General features: G+C 50.4%; 1 protein-coding gene across 2 annotated transcripts in view; it reads right to left on the minus strand.

Annotated features, from left to right (window-relative positions):
- Positions 1–18,128, minus strand: part of LOC138566555 (protein mono-ADP-ribosyltransferase PARP3-like) — a 238,599-nt gene that overhangs the window by 101,409 nt on the left and 119,062 nt on the right. The gene's annotated exons all lie outside the window — the stretch shown is intronic.

Raw genomic sequence — 18,128 nt, forward strand, 5'->3', positions numbered from 1 at the left:
TCATCCATCGGGTGTGGTTTAAATAGCCTCCTGTAGTGCTTAGGTGTCTCCTTCCACAGCCTCGCCTAAGTAAGAAAAGAGTTCCTGCTTTCCAGAAGAGTTCCAGTGTTCTGAACCTAGGGAGTGGCTCCTGCCCCACCCAACAGGAAAAGTAGTCCCAAACAGAAGAGGATCAGGAGCTCAACTGGCTGGTAAGTAAGCAGCATGGTCTGCTGCAGGTAAGTCCACCCAAGCATTATGAGCCCGGCGCTTCCAGCGCTGGGACTGGGCATCTTTGTGAGCCTGGTGCCACTGGCGCCAGGACAGGGTCCAAAAGGTCCCAATTGGGACTGGCTGGCACTCGGAACCGGGGTTATGGGTCTGCTTCCAAGGGAGTCGGGCAAGTCCTGATCTTTTGGAAGCAGAGATTATGACATTCACATGCTCATGAATATTCCCCGTCGTCAGGCTGGGAATCCTCGGTAAAGAAAAATCTGTATCAGTTTCGTTTCTGATCTGTCTTTCGTAGTAGTAACCAATCACTGATCTCTGCGTCATACTGACCACAGCCAATGACTGCCATCTCCCTAAGCCCCGCCTCTGGCAGCCATCTTCAGATTTGGTAGCACGTGAAGTGGCAGTATGACCAAGTGAAGAGAGGGTTCGCATGTGAATCCATGCCAGACCCATGCTGGAGAACAACAGTTACAGGTAAGTAACTTGTTCCTTCTCCAGCATGGGGTCTGGCATGGATTCACATGCTCATGAATAAAGAATACATAGCAGTACACACATGCACAACCACGGGAAGTGGCAAAAGGCTTAACATTAAGCAATACAACAACTCAACATTAAGCATCTCTTACCTCCTCACCAGGCTCACCTTAAGCGAGCAGGCTGCGCAGCACTGCTTGGCCGACCCTGGACTCCTCCCTGGAATCCCGATCGACGCAGTAGAATCTCGTGAAGGTGTGCGTCGACCTCCACATAGCAGCCCTGCAGATGTCCAGCAGGGGCACACCAGATAGGAACGCCGTAGTAGCAGTGATCGCTCTGATCGAATGGGCTCTCAGACGGCCTGGCAGCGGTCGGTTAGCCAACCGGTGGCAGTGCATGATGCAGCTGGAGAGCCATCTGGAAATAGAAGACTTTGAGAGAGCCTTCCCTTGATTCACAGGTCCAAAGTTCACGAATAGCTGTGATGTCCTCCGAAAACTCTTTGTGCGGTCCACGTAGAACTTCAGGGCACTAGCCACATCCAGCGAGTGCAAAGTCCTCTCAGCCGGCGACGAAGGAGGCGGGAAGAAAACAGGTAACACCAGGGGCTTGTTAAGATGGAAGTCCGACGGCACCTTGGGCATAAAGGAGGGGTGCGTCCTAAGCACCACCCTCGAGGCATGGAAAGTCAAGTACGGTGCTTTGCAGGATAGGGCCTGGATCTCTCCCACTCATCGTGCGGAGGTAATGGCCACCAGGAATGCAGTCTTCCACGACACATACTTCATCGGTGCGGAGTGCATCGGCTCGAATGGGGGCCCCATGAGCCTGGTCAGCACCACGGTAAGTTCCCACGCCGGGGCCGGGGCCTTCACCGGCAGGAACGACCGGAATAGTCCTTTCATAAACTCTTTTACCAGTCGATGGGACCACAGGGACGTCCGTCCTGTGGTTCTGGTATATCTGGAGATCGCCGCCAGATGAATCTTAATGGAGCCATGGGCTAGCCCAGCCTTTGCCAGCGATAGCAGGTACGGCAGCACTTGAGGGGCCGTAATCCGTAGGGGGTTGATCTTCTGTGCTCGGCACCAGATAGAGAACCTCTTCCACTTGTGACCGTAGCCTTTGAGAGTCGAGGACGCCCTGGCCTTTGCAAGAAGCTCTCTGCAGTCGGCCGGTATATCGTACCCTCCAAACTCTAGCGCTGCAGGAGCCAAGCCTGCAGGTTCAGCGACGCCGGGTCGTGGTGGAAGATGGCGCCTCCTTCTCTGGAGAGAAGATCCGCGTCCGCCGACAGCTTGATGGGAGGGGACGTTGACAAGTCCAGAAGGTCCGGGAACCAGATCTGCCTCGGCCACGCCGGTGCGACGAGGATCATCCTGCACCGGGACCTCTTGAGCTGGTTGATGAGTCGAAGCAGCAACGGCAACGGAGGGAACGCATACAGGTATAGGCCTTCCCAGGGGAACGAGAACGCATCGCCCATGCTTCTCGGTTGGGGGAACCTGCTGGAGAACCTCTGGCACTTTGAGTTTGTCGCTGTTGCGAATAGGTCGATTTGGGGTTTGCCCCATTGTCGGAAGAGTTGATCCACCTGATCCTGGCGCAGCTCCCACTCGTGACACGCGCGCAGCTCCCTGCTGAGCGAATCTGCGATGGTGTTTCTTTCTCCTGCCAGGTGGAAGGGAACAAGGAACATCCCCTGGGCGACCGCCCAGTGCCACAGATCCTGTGCCTCCTTGGATAGGGCTGGGGATCTGGTGCCTCCCTGCTTCCGTATGTAAAACATTGTCGTGGTGTTGTCCGTGAAGATCCGCACCACTTTGCCCTTGAGCGACGGGAGGAACGATTTGAGAGCCCAGAACACGGCTCGGGGTTCCAGGATGTTGATGTGCAGGAGCTTCTCCTCCGGGAGCCAGAGGCCTCTTGCGTGGAGATCTCTGGTGTGGGCGCCCCAACCTTCCAGGGAAGCGTCCGTCGTCACCGTCTCCTGGTACGCCGGCGTCTGAAAGTCCTTGCCCGCCGTGAGGTGTGCTCGAACGCCCCACCACTGAATCGCCCGACGGAACACCTCGTTGAGGGGGACCCTGTCTTTGAAGGTGCCCACCGCCTGCGTCCAACGGGCGTCGAGAAATTCTTGAAGAGGGCGCACCCGTAGTCTGCAGAGGCGCACCAGGTAGATGCAAGAGGACATCATCCCCAGGAGGGACTTGATGGTCGTCACCCTGGCCACGTCCGTGGCTAGCAGGCGCTGCACTTTGCCCAGAATGGTCTTCGTCCGTTCTTCCGATGGTGCCGCCAGGCGCCTCACTGTATCGAGCTTCGCTCCCAGAAACAGGGCCACCTACGACGGCACCAGGTGGGACTTTGGGTAATTTATGGCGAATCCCAGGTCTGTGAGTAGCTGGACGGTCCTCGCAGTGTGTTCGACGGCGAGCTCCCTCGTCCTTGAGCGGATGAGCCAGTCATCCAGGTAGGGGTAGACGTGAATCCCCTGCAGGCGCAGCCGCGCCGCCACAGGTGCTAGGCACTTGGTAAAGACCCTGGGGGCCGACTTCAATCCGAACGGCAGTGCTCTGAATTGGTAGTGGCGTCCCTGGACGACAAACCTGAGGAACTTTCGGTGACTTTTGAGGATGGGAACGTGGAAGTAAGCATCCTCCAGGTCCAGCGACGATAGAAAGTCGCCTTCCTCCAGCTGTCCCAGCATAAGCTGGAGGGTGACCATCCTGAACTTTTGCGACCTGATGTATTTGTTCAAACGACAAAGGTCCAGGATGGGGCGCCAGCCGGCTGTCTTCTTCCTGACGAGGAAGTACCTTGAGTACACCCCGGAGCCTCTTCGGGACGAGCTCGATGGCGCCTTTCCTGAGCATCGCCCGTACTTCCAACAGCAGTTGCGGGACGTGATTTTCCTTCCTGGCCACAGGTGGGACGTAAGGGCACTTCTTCAGGAATTCGATAGAGTGTCCTCTTGCCAGGGTATCCAGCACCCAACGGTCGGTGGAGATGGACTTCCACACGCTGATGAACTTCGTCAGCCGGCCTCCCACCGGGGTGCTTCGGTGGGGGCCCCGAGGCCACGGCCAGTTCAGTCCTGCTTGGAGGTGGTGGCCTTGCCGCCCTGGCCACCTTGCCAACGGCGGCGAGGTGCTCCCTGCTTGCCGCGACCCCTGTAGGCCTCCTGAGACGAGGAGCGTGCCGCCTGGCGGTAGGCCGACGAGCCACCGCTGGATCCCTTGGAGGCCCTCTGTCTGCCTCCGGAGCTCCGAAAGGGCAGTCGTTGCTGAAGGGCTCCTAGGGCGCGGGCCGTCTCCGTGTCCATTTTTATGGCTTGGAGGGATTCGTCCACCGCCTTCCCGAACAAGTTGCTACCGTCGAACGGCATGTCCAACACCCTGGTCTGGACGTCCTGACGGAAGTCGGTCGCCCGGAGCCAACCCCGTTGTCGTAGGCAAACTCCGTTGCCCAGCTGGCGGAACCCGGTATCAGCAATATCGGTTGCCACCCTTATGGCGTGGTCCGACGCTACCTCGCCTTCTTGAAGTATTTCCAGGGCCTCGGACCTCTTGTCATCCGGTAGGAAGTCCCAATATGGGGGCCAGCTTAAACCAGAGCTCCCTGTCGTAACGGGCCACGATCGCCAGGGCGTTGGCCGCTTTGATAGTCATCGCCGCCGACGAAATGACCCGTCGCCCCATGGCGTCCAACTTCTTTCCCTCGCCGTCCGGAGGGGAATTCGGCGTTGAGGCTCCTGACCCCGCCGCTTTCTTCTTCGCCGCCACCGAGATGACCGAGTCTGGCGTTGGCTGGGCCCTGAGGCACAGGGGAGCGGTCTCTGGGACCCGGTACTTCTTCTCGTACCGGTCCCGTTTGGCTGGTGCCGTGGAGGGGTTCTTGAGTACCGACAGGCCCTCCTCCCAGATGTCATTGATTAGAGGCACCGCGATGACAGTCTTCCTCTTGGCCTCCCGGCGCTGATAGAGGAAACCTTCCTTTTTCTGCTCCTCCGGGCAGAGCTGGAACAATTCGGACGCCCTGGCTATCATGGCGTGGAATGAGCCAATCTCGTCGGGCGGAGAGGCCCGTGCGACGGGAGACGGGAGACCCGTTCCGTCGTCGTCGCCCTCAGAACCCGTCGTCGAGCCCGCCGCACCGTCATCTCCCGACTCGTGGGAGGATGAGGAGGGAACTGCAGGCCTTACGGGGGCGAGCGGAGGAGAGGGTTGGGTCCTCCGACGTTTGGTCGGAGGACTTCCCGACGGGCCAGGTTGCGGGTCCTCCGGCCCGGGCCGTGGTAATCTCGTCCTCATCTCAGAGCATAAGGACTGGATCGCAAACAAAATGGCCGCCGAGCTATCCTGAGGCCTAGGTTCCGGCTGCGCCGGAAGGGAAGGCTGCTCTTCCTCACCATCGTCGTCTTCCTCAGTTATCTCCCGAGGATCTTCCTTGCGGGATCGAACCTTCTCGAATTGGACTTCGAGATTCCTCACAACCTCAGTCCGTTCCCTCTCCGAGGCTGACTCCGAGCTCGAGGAGGCTACCGTGCCCCCCCCTCTTTTTCCATCACGGGGCCCATGACGATGGGCTGAAAAGAGGATTCCCTCCTTGGCGGCAGGGAAACTCTAGTCCCGGAAGCAGTCTCTGCTGGCGGGGTCTCTGCCGGCTTGGCCAGAGTCGCCGCGATCGCCTCGATAGAGGCCTTTGCCTGCTGGGTAGGGGCCTTCACCACCTTAGGTGCGTCCTGGGCCTTCTCTTTAGGGGGAGGGGCGACGCCTCGCTCCCCCTCTCCCGAGATCGGACGGGGCTTCTCCCGAAGCTTACCCGGGGTCTCGGATTTCCTCTTCCCTGAACCGGAGCGCTGGCTCGTGGTTGACGGTGCCGGGGAAGGTGCACCCTGCCTGGTGACCGAAGAGCCCGACCTTTCCGCGCTCCCGGAGCCAGCCGACTTGCGGCGCTTGGCCTGGTGTTGGGCCCCCGTCGCCGGGGCGCCCGCACAGGATTTAGAAGCCCGCTCGGACCCTCTTCTTCTTCTCACCCGTTGAGCCCTTCTCCAACCAGCTGGCGAGACGGGATCGACGGTCCCTCATGGTCCGCTCCGACAAGTTCTTGCAGAACTGGCAGTCCTTCTCTACAGGAGTCTTGTCCCCATGAAGACAGAGGCATCGCGAATGTTCGTCCTCCTTAAACACATTCTGCAGCCCGCATCCAGGGCAGCTGCGAAACAGCTTGGGTCCGGGTGACGAACTCGCGTACTGGGCCATCTCGAAGTAGGCCGTTAATCTTCTGGAATCCTCCAAGAGGTTGATTCGACGAAATCTTTACCCTTGAGGGGCGTAGGAAAATCCTGCAACGGCTACCCATTAACGGAAGTAGAAACGGTGGAGCTTGAGGCTCGATTAACCGAAAAAAATGTGAAAATTCACCTGAAAAAGCACGAAACACGCAGCAAAAGCTTGAGAGCCAAGCACGAGGACTCCCAACACTTGAACGTGCGGTAAAAATCTGAAGAAGGCTGCCAGAGGCGGGGCTTAGGGAGATGGCAGTCATTGGCTGTGGTCAGTATGACGCAGAGATCAGTGATTGGTTACTACTACGAAAGACAGATCAGAAACGAAACTGATACTGATTTTTCTTTACCGAGGATTCCCAGCATGACGACGGGGAATATTCATGAGCATGTGAATCCATGCCAGACCCCATGCTGGAGAAACTAAGTAACTCCTTCAGCACCCACCCTATTGTAAGATAGTGTGTGCAGTTACAAATGTAAGTAAAGACAATTTCACTTTACTGCTCTGGGAAACAGTAGTTTATCCCAGAGAAGGTATTTAAACCTTTGGGAAATCTGGAAGACTTCCCTGTGCCACTGCACTGAAGGTGCTGTGTGACACAATGTAAAAGATGATGCCTATGGAGGTTGTCAGGCTCAATTACCAAATGAAACAGAGTTCAAAAACACATTAAAATAAATGAGAGTGTGGGAAAAGGGGTCTCGCTCTCTCCAGGTAAAAAAAAAAAAAATCAAGTCCTCCATATCCAGCAAAGTTGCTGGGGGTCTCTAAGGTGGAGGGAATTAGCACATTTCTGAGAATTCTCGCTAACAATCTCCAGCAACAATGCACAGCAAGTGCTGTGTGCTACAAAAGTAAGTTACAGATGCCATAGACACTTGGAGGAAAGCAGGACTCCAAGGAAAAGGTATAAAAAGAGATACAAAAGGTTACCACAGGCCGAGCAAAAGAATGATTGAGTGAGGGAAAAAGATTTCCACCCACTGGCGAGACTGACCAAAGAAATCCAGAATTATTGGTGTGGACAATCTTTTTCTTGACAACCATTGTGTAAAGTGCACCCGCTTCTAAAGAGGCCTTCGGCCGATCCTTCCTCTCCAGCTAACTATTGCCCGATCTCCATCACTCCTTTCCTGGGCAAACTCTTGGAAAAGCTGGCCATCTCCCAGCTTAATCTACATACTGAATCTGTTGGTTGCCTCCATGAACACCAGTCTGGCTTCAGATCTGCCAGAAGCATAGAAACTGCTCTCCTGAACACCCGTGAAGACTTGCTCTCCAATCTTGACTCTAATCTCCCTTCTGTCCTCATTCTCCTCGATCCATCCTCTGCTTTTGACACGGTCAACCATGCCATCCAGCTCAATCGCCTCCGCGACAATCTTGATATTACTAATCAGGCCCTGGCCTGATTGACCTCCTTTCTCACCGACCGACCATCTCAGGTCCAACTGGGGTCTTCCCTCTCTTCTATCTCTGTCTCTCTCTCTCTACATGTGGTGTTCCCCAGGGGTCTAACCTCTCTCCCTGGCTCTTCGACCACCTAGCTCTTGCCCACCACATCGCTACTTTCTGCTCCAATTTTCAATGTTTTGCGGATGACACTCAGCTCTCTTTCAGGCTCTCCTTAGCCACCTTTGCTTCTTGTCTCATACCAGACTGACCGCAATTCAGGAATGGTGTGCCGCCAATGAACTCTGCCTTAATGCCAGTAAGACGGAGATCCTCCTCATTGGGACACCCGCTCCCTCCTTTTTTTTCTCTCTCTCTCTGTCTCTCTCTCTCTGTCTCTCTCTGTCTCTGTCTCTCTCTGTCTCTGTCTCTCTCGCCACCCATTCTGAGCCCTCTTCCTGCTCCTTCCTCTGAGGCTAAGACCCTTGATGTCATCTTCGACTCCACCATCTCCTTCTCCTCACAACACAGACATCTCTAAGAAGTAAAAGTATAAGCTGCACCTCCTCAAAGGTATTCTTCCTTTTCTCACTTTGCCACAGAAGCTCACTGGCTCCAGAGCTCTGGTCCTCTCTAGGCTGGACTATTGCAACAGCCTCTTTCCAAATCTTCTTGCCTCTACTCTAGGATCTTTACAATGTTTCCAGAACAGGACTGCAAGACTTGTCCTAGGCCTCAAGCCCAGGGATCGTATATCTCCAGCTCTGAATGTCCAGTTGCCCTCACACTGCCTCTGGGCTCCCCAGCACTTAAGGGTCTGTATCTGCAACCCTACAGTCCCTTCTCTCTGCACTTATAAGCCACCCGGTGGCTGCACTTGTGCGTTAACTGCACTTCCCCCTTCCCCTACCCCCTGGCACTTCTCTCCATCCCTCTTCCCCGCACTTGCGTGATCTGAATGACACAAGGCCTAGTAAGACCGTTAATTTGTCATCCCTTTATTTACCCCTCCTTGTCTTGTCATGCCAAAAAACACTTGTGTACAGGCGTCTTATAAATGCCACATCATAACATATCATATGTGATCTGCACTCTGCACCACTCTCTTCCTTGCTGTCCAGTGACAATACGAGTGAGTATGTTTGATCTAACTTGGCATAACCACTGCAGGCCCACTAAGGTTTGCCTCCCAAAACCCTATATGAATAGGGGTTTTGAAACACCCTCATAAAGGTCAACATAGGTGTATGAGTAACTAGATGCCAATACGAGATCCATACTCCTCTGAATGCTCCCGGAGAAGATTTTTTCATGCATATTTCAGTGCAAAAAAGGCAGTAACTGAGTGGATCTGAAACTACACAACCAAGTAAAACAGACATAACGTGCCAGAACTTAAAAATCAGTTTCTGCCAATGCACACGTGCCTATGTGAGAAAGTGGGTGGGTAGATTAGTGAGGGAAGAGGGACAGGAGAGAGTGCATGAGAGAGTGTGTGTATGAGAGTGTGTGTGAGAGTCTGTCTGTCGCTGGAAGGGTTTGCAGCGGTTTGTTCTTGTGGCAGAGGTGTGCCTTGAGGGCTTGTGTTTAGTATTGGCTAATCCTTAGGCGTATGTGGGAGGTAAGTGGGAGAGGAGCAAGGAGCAGGGGATGGTTAGTAATTAGTGATTGTATCATTGCTGGATCCTGGCCATGTACTGTTCCACGATTGCCTTGAGTCCGGAGGGTGAATTATGGGTGGTGCCCATTTTTATGCTTGTCTCAGCAAATTGAATAGCCAGATTTTCATTCACTTACTGAAGATTAGATCTTCTGCCATTCTTATTTCCCTTCGGTAACAAGTTCCATAGCTTAGTTATCAAACAGGAGAATGCTGTTCATCTGAATTTTCTTTTCTCGTAGTGTTTCGTATCCATTTGGTATGATACCGTTGCTCGATTTCAGGGTTCTTCCTGGTTGGTATCGTTGATTTTGGCTTGGAGAAATTTGGTTCCTTAACACCCGTGTAGTGATTTGTGCACAATGCAGAGGGCTTTGAAGTTAATGCATTTTCTTACTGGAAGCCAGTGTAGGCTTCTCAGGGCTAGTGTGATGTGGTCTCTTCTGTTTAGTCTCAGTAGGAGCCTTGCTGCAGTATTTTGTATGTGTTGACTTCTTTGTGAGGCGTTCTAGCATCCCAAGGCATTCCAAGGTAGAGGCTTGTTAGGGAGAATTCTCAGAAATGTGCAAATTCCTCTCAACCTTTCAGACCACCCAGCTCTTTTGCTGGACTCTGGGACTTTTAACCAGGAGAGAGTGAGACCCTTTTCTTGGTGTGATTTATACTCTGTGTTTCTTTTGACTTTGGAGCCTGACAAACTCCATATCCATCATCTTCGCATTGTGACACACAGAACCTTCAGTGCAGTGGCACAGGGAAGTCTCTTAGATTTCCCAAAGGTTTAAATACCTTCTCTTGGTGAAACTACTGTTTCCAAAAGCAGTGAAGTGAAATTGACTTACTTACATTTTGTAACTTTCTGGACCCAGCACACACTATCTTACAATAGGATGCTGGAGGGGTTACTTAGTATCCCCTTTGTCTAGTTTCTCATGAAACATGTTTATGTTACCCTTTCTATAATTAATGGCTAGTGACAGTGGTTTACCTTTTACTACCATTAAGTGTTTTTACTGCAGGCTGCGTTTCGCAGCTGCAGTAAGACATCCATGGGTGCCCATTTTGTCAAAATAGCCCCGGTCTTCTTTTCGCCATTTCTTGTCAGAAATGTCCTTCTTGAGATTTACTCTGCGCACCAAACCAGGTTTGTTCCCTTTGTTCGTTTTGCCTTTGGCAGGATTCACAAGTGAAGCCCACCTCTGGCTCCAGTATGTCTGGCAGGAGCAGGAAGTGAGGGAGGTGCCCGAAACTCCCTGTGCTTAATCCCCTTGGTTACAGGAATGCACCCAAAGGTGATTGGCCGGCTGACTGTCCGGCAAGGACAGCTACCCTGCTGTGGGATTGACAGCTAGGCTGGAATGAATGGGAGAAACCTGCATAAAAGGCAAGGCTTTTGGCTTGGAAGGCAGAGTCGACCACTGGACGAAAGAATCCGAAGAAGAACTTGGAAGAGATGCTTGCTGCAACTCCTGGACCGTTGGTTTGCCTGGTGAAGCCCTGCTGCTGTGCTGAAGCTCTGAATTCGTTTTGAATAGAGAAGCCCTGCAAGAACGACCTATCCCCTTGAGTTGGTGGGACCAACCAACTCCAAAGTGAACTCGTTTGGACATACTCTCAAAGCTGGCTGTACTTCCACTGCTGCTCCTGCTGGAACCGAAGTGCCAGGGAGAGGAACACCAAATTGAGTGGATCGCTTTTAAGTTGGACCCGAGCACCAGGAAGATGTCCGGACTTCCCTGAAGCAGGACTGACCAAGCCTGAGCCACCTCAACAGAGTGCTGGACCCCAGATATGAGGAAAGTCTGAAGTGGTATCCGAGAACTGCAGTGTTGCTATTTGCTGTCAGACGCGAGCAGCTGAAACGCTGAAGTGCCACTGAATTGAAGTTTGCCCATTGCTGCCGCTGACCTTCCCATTGCAGGAGTCCCCAGACGTCCTCCCTCTTGTCCCTACGACTGAGGCCCAGGAACACCAGGATCTGCAGAGCTGTACAGGCTGGAACAGAAGCCAGCTGGAACCATTTCTTCTAACCAAAGGTACTGTAAAGTCTAGGAGAACTTACCTCTTGTTGTATAGCCTTACTTGCTCTGAGTGGAGACCTGTCTTGGTTGCCCTTGCAGAGTTGCTTACAGCTTTGCCCCTCAAAAGCCTCCCAGCTTGTGGCCTTTGAAGTGAATCTTATTTCTACACACGTTTCTAAAAATATTGTGCAAGACTTACTTACCTGCAAAGAAGATCTTCAGCTCCCCTAGGCTAGTTCAACTAATATTGGCTGTCTAAGATCCCTTAGAGACTCTTCTACCTCTGGATTTGTGTTTTGACCTTTCCCTCAGAAAGGGTTAATTTAATTGATATTGGAAGGTTTTAAAAGTACTTACCTGTTTATGAATTATGTGTTAACCTTTGTTTTATTCCCATATCTAACCTTTGCACCAAACTCAGTATTGCTCTAAATGTGCCAGTGATAAATCAATGTCCACAGTGTGTCCTAGCTATTTAAGTCACCTGAGGGTGTAGGAAGTGTCTGTGTGCCATCCCCAATGGGTATAATCTGATTGAGAGAAACTAAGAGTGTGATTTGAAGTGTATTATAATTGTTACATGGTTTGCTCCCTTAGATAACTGACTTAAATAAATTAATAATTGTTTAATCAAGAAACCACCAGTGTGTTTATTTGAATAACTGTCACTATGTTACAACCCTACTGCTCACATTGACCCCTCTTGAGATAGGCCTGGCTGCTCAACCACACTACCAACCTGTATAGTACAGCCTTATACCTGAGGTTGGGTCCCTATTGCCAGGAGGCCAAGGTTACTGTAGTGCACCCAAAGGGTACTGCACACAATCTTGCCTAACAAGGCTGTAGTCTATTCTCGTGATAGTAGGGAGATGATTGCAAGAGTTCTGCATGAGTAGGTGAGGTAGGAGAGTATCCCTCTGATTAGTTGCAGAAGGTAGAAGCATTTCAGGGTGTGTTGGGAGAATAGTCGATGGCCCCACTGAGTAGGGTGTCCCTGATGGGTTGGTCGCTTTAGCAATGTGATTGGCTTAGCAGGGTACCATCGTGGAGTCTGGGTCGGAGTTTCCCTCTAGGCTGTCTGACCTTGGTGCGCCTGGGGCTCACTTCTGTATGGAATTGGGGGTTATTTTCTTTCAGCAAGCGTTGGGTGGCGTCCTCCGTCATTAAGTGGATGCAATAACAGCTCGGAAAATCAACCCCCACGTCGATCATATGGGGAGCTGATTTGAACACGCCACTAAATCCACAAAAGGATAAATCTCACAACGTAAATAGTAGGCCATCCAAGGCAAGCCTGCAAGTTGAAGAAATTTGTCGAGCACTCGACTTGGTGGAGGTGTGGAGACAATCTAACTGGGAAACCAGAGAATACACCTTCCATTCGGCAGTCCACAACACCAGCTCACGCATCGACTATCTCCTGATGTCTGCCCACAGCCCGTTCCGGTGGAGGGAATGTCAGATCCTTCAGAGAACATTCTCAGACCACTCCATGGTGACACTCGAGTTCGACCTTCCTGACGCTGTACCTAGGCCACCCAACTGGAGATTCAAATCGGGCTCACTATCATATCAGGTGCTTGCAACAGAACTTCAGTGCGAAATTGACACATTTCTGGAGATCAACCAAGACTCTGTCCATTCAGCAGGCACACTTTGGGAAACTTTGAAGTGTTTCGTTAGAGGAGTGTGCATATCAAAAGAGAACGGGATCCTCAAACTGATCAGGCGCAAGTTATCCACTAGCGAGAACAGATTAAAAAAGCTGGAACTAGAATACTCCGAATCAAACGACTCCCATATCCAGGCAGAACTCAAGGAGGAACTCCTGAAATTCAGAGCTACAGCAGAAAGCGAACTAATGTTCCTTGGTCGAGGACACAAGATTCATCAATATGGGGAGGGTCAGAAGCCTGGAGACCTCTTGGCTCACCTCATAGCTGCCGATAGGAAACCCACCTGCGTCGAGAGGGTGCGCAACGGCCGGGGCTCACTGATGCACCCGGAGGTGGAAATTGTGGACGCTTTTCACGCGTTCTACCAAAATCTATACAGCTCACAGCTTAACATACACCATGACACCATAACACCATACAAACCTACTTAAATGAGATAGAATTGTACTGGGTGGAGGCAGATCTACGAGAGCACCTAAATGTGCCCATCTCACTGGAAGATGTTGTGCAGGCTAAAAAACAACTCCCCAACACAAAGGCCCCAGGCCCCGACGGCCTCACAGGCGAATTTAACAAAGCCTTTGCAGGCACAATAGCCCCGCTCCTTCTACGCGTGTATGAGGAGGCACTAGAACAAGGGATCCTACCACCGACCCTTCGCGAGGTCAACATCATACTCATACACAAAGCCGGCAAACCCCCAGAAGAGTGTGCTTCCTACAGACGGATCTCACTGATCAATCTCAATAACAAAATACAAGCTAAACTACTAACTGCTAGACTACTGCCCCTAATGCCCCTAATGCCTGGTCTAGAACTGGTGGATCAGTCGGGTTTCGTGCCCAGACAGAGTACATAATTTGGCATTAGCTTATTCAGCATCATATAACCCATTGACCCCGCAAGCCAGTCGATTGCGGTATTACTAGACGCAGGTAAGGCCTTCGACTCTGTCGAGTGGCCATATCTCTTTGCGGTGCTACAGCGACTAGGCCTAGGGAATTATTTTATCTCCCTCCTATAGAACAGTCCCCAATCCTCCATCGTCCTAGGCACCGCAAAATCAGCACACATTAAGCTGCAGCGGGGAACCCAACAGGGCTGCCCGCTATCAGCTTTAATCTTCACACTGATTATGGAACCTTTCACGTCAGGGCTGCACGCCCGACAGCTTCATAGAGGCCTCACCTTCGCCGCCCCCAGAGTAGTGATTTCACTATATGCCGATGACATGATACTCTATTCTGTGACCCCCCAGGAAAACCTGAACACCATTCTGCGGGAGGTCAAACAATTCGGCGCCATCTCTGGCCTGAGGATCAATCAATCCAAATCGATAATATTTCCCCTAACAAAAGACACCAAACACTTCACAGAAGACTATGGGTTTAAATGGGAAACCTCCCATGCAAGATATCTTGGCATCTTCATGTCCCTCGATTTCCACGAGATATATAGAGATAACTACGAGATGACCATGGGTCTACTTCAAGAACGGATACACAGATGGAAAACTCATTAGTTAAAATGGTGATCCTACCCAAACTCCTTTACCTCTTTGCCAACATACCCCTGCTCCTGCCACAATCCTTCTTCCAAAAGGTTAGGAGCTTGATCCTAGGATTGCTGTGGGGAACCAGCTTGAGAAGCCTACACGACACTTATACAACTGACAGTCCAAGGAGGCCTAGCACTACCAGATATGGAACGATGCTACTGGGCAGCCCAGGCGCAATATCTAAGCTTCTGGTACGCCACACATTTCATTAGACCCCATCTACAAATAGAACAAGCCCTTGCATCACCCAATCTGTTAAGAGCAGTCATTATCGGACACCTCTCAGTACCCCACGATACAATGAACGTTGTCCTATCCATGTACGCTATCTGTGAAAAAGTAGTGCAAAAGTGTGGCATACAAACCAGATTCTCCCCTTTACTACCAATTCAGTTTATACCAGAAGTCCCCATCACTACCGAAAAGGTTTTCCACCAATGGGTGGATAAACTACACATTCAATCAATAGGTGACCAATTCCCGAAAGGAGTATTCCTGACGCCCCCAATGGCCAGAGAAAGGGGAGGGGAATCATACCTTGATACATTCATGTACTTAGACTCTACAGTGCCCTAAAGACGCTTTTTCCAACATTTCCACAAAAGCCACCCACATGTCATCTCCTCCACAATGTGATTTCAGAGAAAGGAGAGGGTCGGCTGGTCTCACTGCTGTACAGATCCCTGCTGACAGACACGGCACAAACAAACAATCGAGCGAAGGCCCGCTGGGAAAGATCACTGCACACCATAATACCAGATGAAGACTGGTCCTACATACTTCGGCAAACGCAAAAAGTGTCACTGAACACACGCTTCAAGCAAATCCACTTCAACTAAATTCATCAAACATATTACACCCCAGCCAAAAAATGTCGAAAACAACCCGACTCAGAAGCCGCATGCGAACTATGCGGAATTCCAGCAGCCGGCTTTCTCCACCTCGCCTGGGACTGCCCCACGATAGCACAGTTCTGGACAAGTCCTGCAAATCTCTACTGCAATCATAGGAGAGGATCTAACACCCACTCCCATCATGGCACTACTCGGACTGACAAGGCATTTATCATAGACTACGAGGAGACTTGTCGCTGTTCTGATGGTGGGCGCACGTACGAGGGTGGCAATTTCATGGGTCCGCAGCCCTGCCCCCACCCCAGGAATCTGGCAGAAAGACATATTATACTACCAGGAAGTGGAAACAAAATGTATCAGAATCTTGCCACTACACACACGCCCCCCGATGTATGGGGGCCCCTATATCGCATACCTGCTATCCACATCAACTACCCCATCCTCACAATCACCTACACAACGGAGTCAATGAGTCGGCTATCAGACATCCTCAGTGCAGAGACACTCGCAGTGCAAAGGCGCTTCCCTCAGAAGAACTGTCTGTGTATAGAATGGGAGGAACGGAGGGGGGAGGAGAGTGGGAAGGAGAGACCGGAAGGCACAACTGTTGATACACCCTTAAGGTGTTAATTTGTTTGTACCCGTTTATAAAATACAAAAAATAAAGTTTTTAAAAAAAGAAGGTAGAAGCATTTCTTTACTATTGTGTTGACTTGTTGTTCTAGTGAGAGTTTGTCGTCCTGGAGCATTGGCAGGTTTTTTATCACGACGGATGCCTCTGATTGGGTTCCCATGCATGGAGATCAGCTCATGTGTGTGTCTACAGAGTTATCTTCTGGGGGGAGCAGTTTCATTATTTCTGTTTGGGTTTATTTTGAGATTGTCGATTGTCATCCAGGTGTATATTCCCGTGAAACATTTTTTGAGGGTGTTGTCTGGGTCTTGGGTTACAGTTATCGTGAAGACGAGTTGGGTTTTGTCTGCGTAGTTGTAGGCGGTCAGTTCATGGGTTTGAATGAGTTTCATTAGGGGGGACATGTAGATGAGAAGGAGTGGGGAGAGGCTGGATCCTTGTGGTATGCACAGGTGATGTTTTTGGATTTGGATGTAAATGGTGGTAGGTATGTTCTTTCCGTTTGGTTAGTGAGGAAGGATGTTAGCCATTGTAGAGTCTTTTATGCTGCATTCTTCCAGTCTCTGGATTAGAATAGTATGTCTGATTGTAGGCAACTGATAGTTCTAGTAGTAGGAGGGCAGATCGGGTGCTGTGGTCTGCGTTTATTTTTAGGTTGTCCCACGTGGATAATAGTGCCAATTCTGTTCCTCTTGGTAGTGGTCAAGTGTTCTGTTGCTTTCTACATGGTTGAGTAGCATTTTGTAGATGTGGTTCTAAAGTAATTTCACTGGGTGGGGGTAGGATCAATATGAGTCTGTAGTTGGTTGGGTCTTCCGCATTTCCTGTTTCGTTTTTTTAGGAGGGACTTGATGTATGCGGATTTGAACATTTTCGGTACTATTCCATGTTTGGGATAGGTTCACTAGGAGCCAGATAGTATGATGCTGTGTTCTGTGGTTGAGGATTTCTTTGAAAATGCCTAATGGGCATTAGTCACTGGGGGATGCAGTGAGGTTGGTGCCTTTAATTTGTTGTTTTTTTATTCGTTTTTTGAAGGTTTCTTCATTTGTAGATTGAAATCGGTCGAGTGTTGTGGTGGTTGGTCGTTCTCTGGTGGTTCCGGATTTGTGTTGATCGTTGCACGGCTTGCGTCGATGGTCTGTTGAATTGTTTCTATTTTTGTTCTTAGGTAGTTTGCTATGTAATCTCATGGTGATTGTAAGGGTACAATGCTTTTGTTGCATGATGCTGAGTTTTTGATTTCTTTGATGATTTTAAATAGTTATTTTTGTGGGTTTGTTGCCTATTGGATTCTGGTGGTGTAGTATGCTTTTTGGACTTATTTGTACATTTTGAGTTGTCCTCAAAAATAGTTTTTGTCCGATTGGTTTTAATGGTTTCTCAATTGTTTTGCAGTTTGTGGTTTGTTATTTTGAGTTCCCTCAGTTCTTCTGTGAACCATCTTGCTGCCATTTTTTGCAGTGGCTTTGAAGAGTTTTGCAGGTTCTAGTTGGTCATGGGCATTTGTGATTCAGGTGTACAGTTTTTCTGCATAGTCTGGAGTCATTGTGTTTAGCTGGGAGAGGTTTGGTTGATTTCATTAGCTCTTTTAGGGTTTCCAGGAACAAACTCTTCCAGTTGCTTTTCTTAGTAGCATGGAATATTGCTTTTCTTGGCATAATGCTGTTTGGGATTGTGACGGTGAATGGGATGAAGTGGTAATCACTCCATATGATCAGTACATGTGGGGCAGTGGTCAACAGTCCATCTGTGCAGAATGCTGCATCCAAGGTGTGTCCAGCACAGTGGGTGGGTCAGTTTACTATTTGTTTAAAGTGGAGGCTTTCCAGTAGTGCGCTGAGAGTGTGTGTTGTGATTTCATTTTCTTTTTTAAAGCAGACATTGATGTCCCCCAGAACAGTTATTTTATCATGGTAAGTGGAGAGGTTGGTGATGGCATCAGTTAGCTTTGCTGCAAAGTTGGGGATGTAGGATAGTGGTCTGTAGATCAGGAGGAAAAGTAGGTTGGCTTGGTCGTTGAGCTTCATGTTGATCAGGGGTGTTATGCAGTCTGCAATGTCTGTTGGAGGGTGTAGTGTGGTACAGATGAGGTCTTTGTGCACTAAATCTATTCCACCTCCTCTCTTGTTTTCTCTGTTGGGGGTGTATTAGTTTGAAGTTATCTGATATAGCTTCATGGGCGATTGTATTGTATACGTCCGACAGCCATCTTTCTGTGAACAAGACTGTCTGTGCCGCCTTTGCTTAGATGGGCGTACATTTCTGTTTTGTGTTTGGCCATGGATCTTACGTTGAGTAGGCTGCAGTGCAGAGTGTGTGCTTTACCTTGTTTATTGT

This window comes from Ambystoma mexicanum, chromosome 2p (assembly GCF_040938575.1).
Source record: "Ambystoma mexicanum isolate Mex_15411 chromosome 2p, UKY_AmexF1_1, whole genome shotgun sequence".
NCBI classification, from domain to species: domain Eukaryota; kingdom Metazoa; phylum Chordata; class Amphibia; order Caudata; family Ambystomatidae; genus Ambystoma; species Ambystoma mexicanum.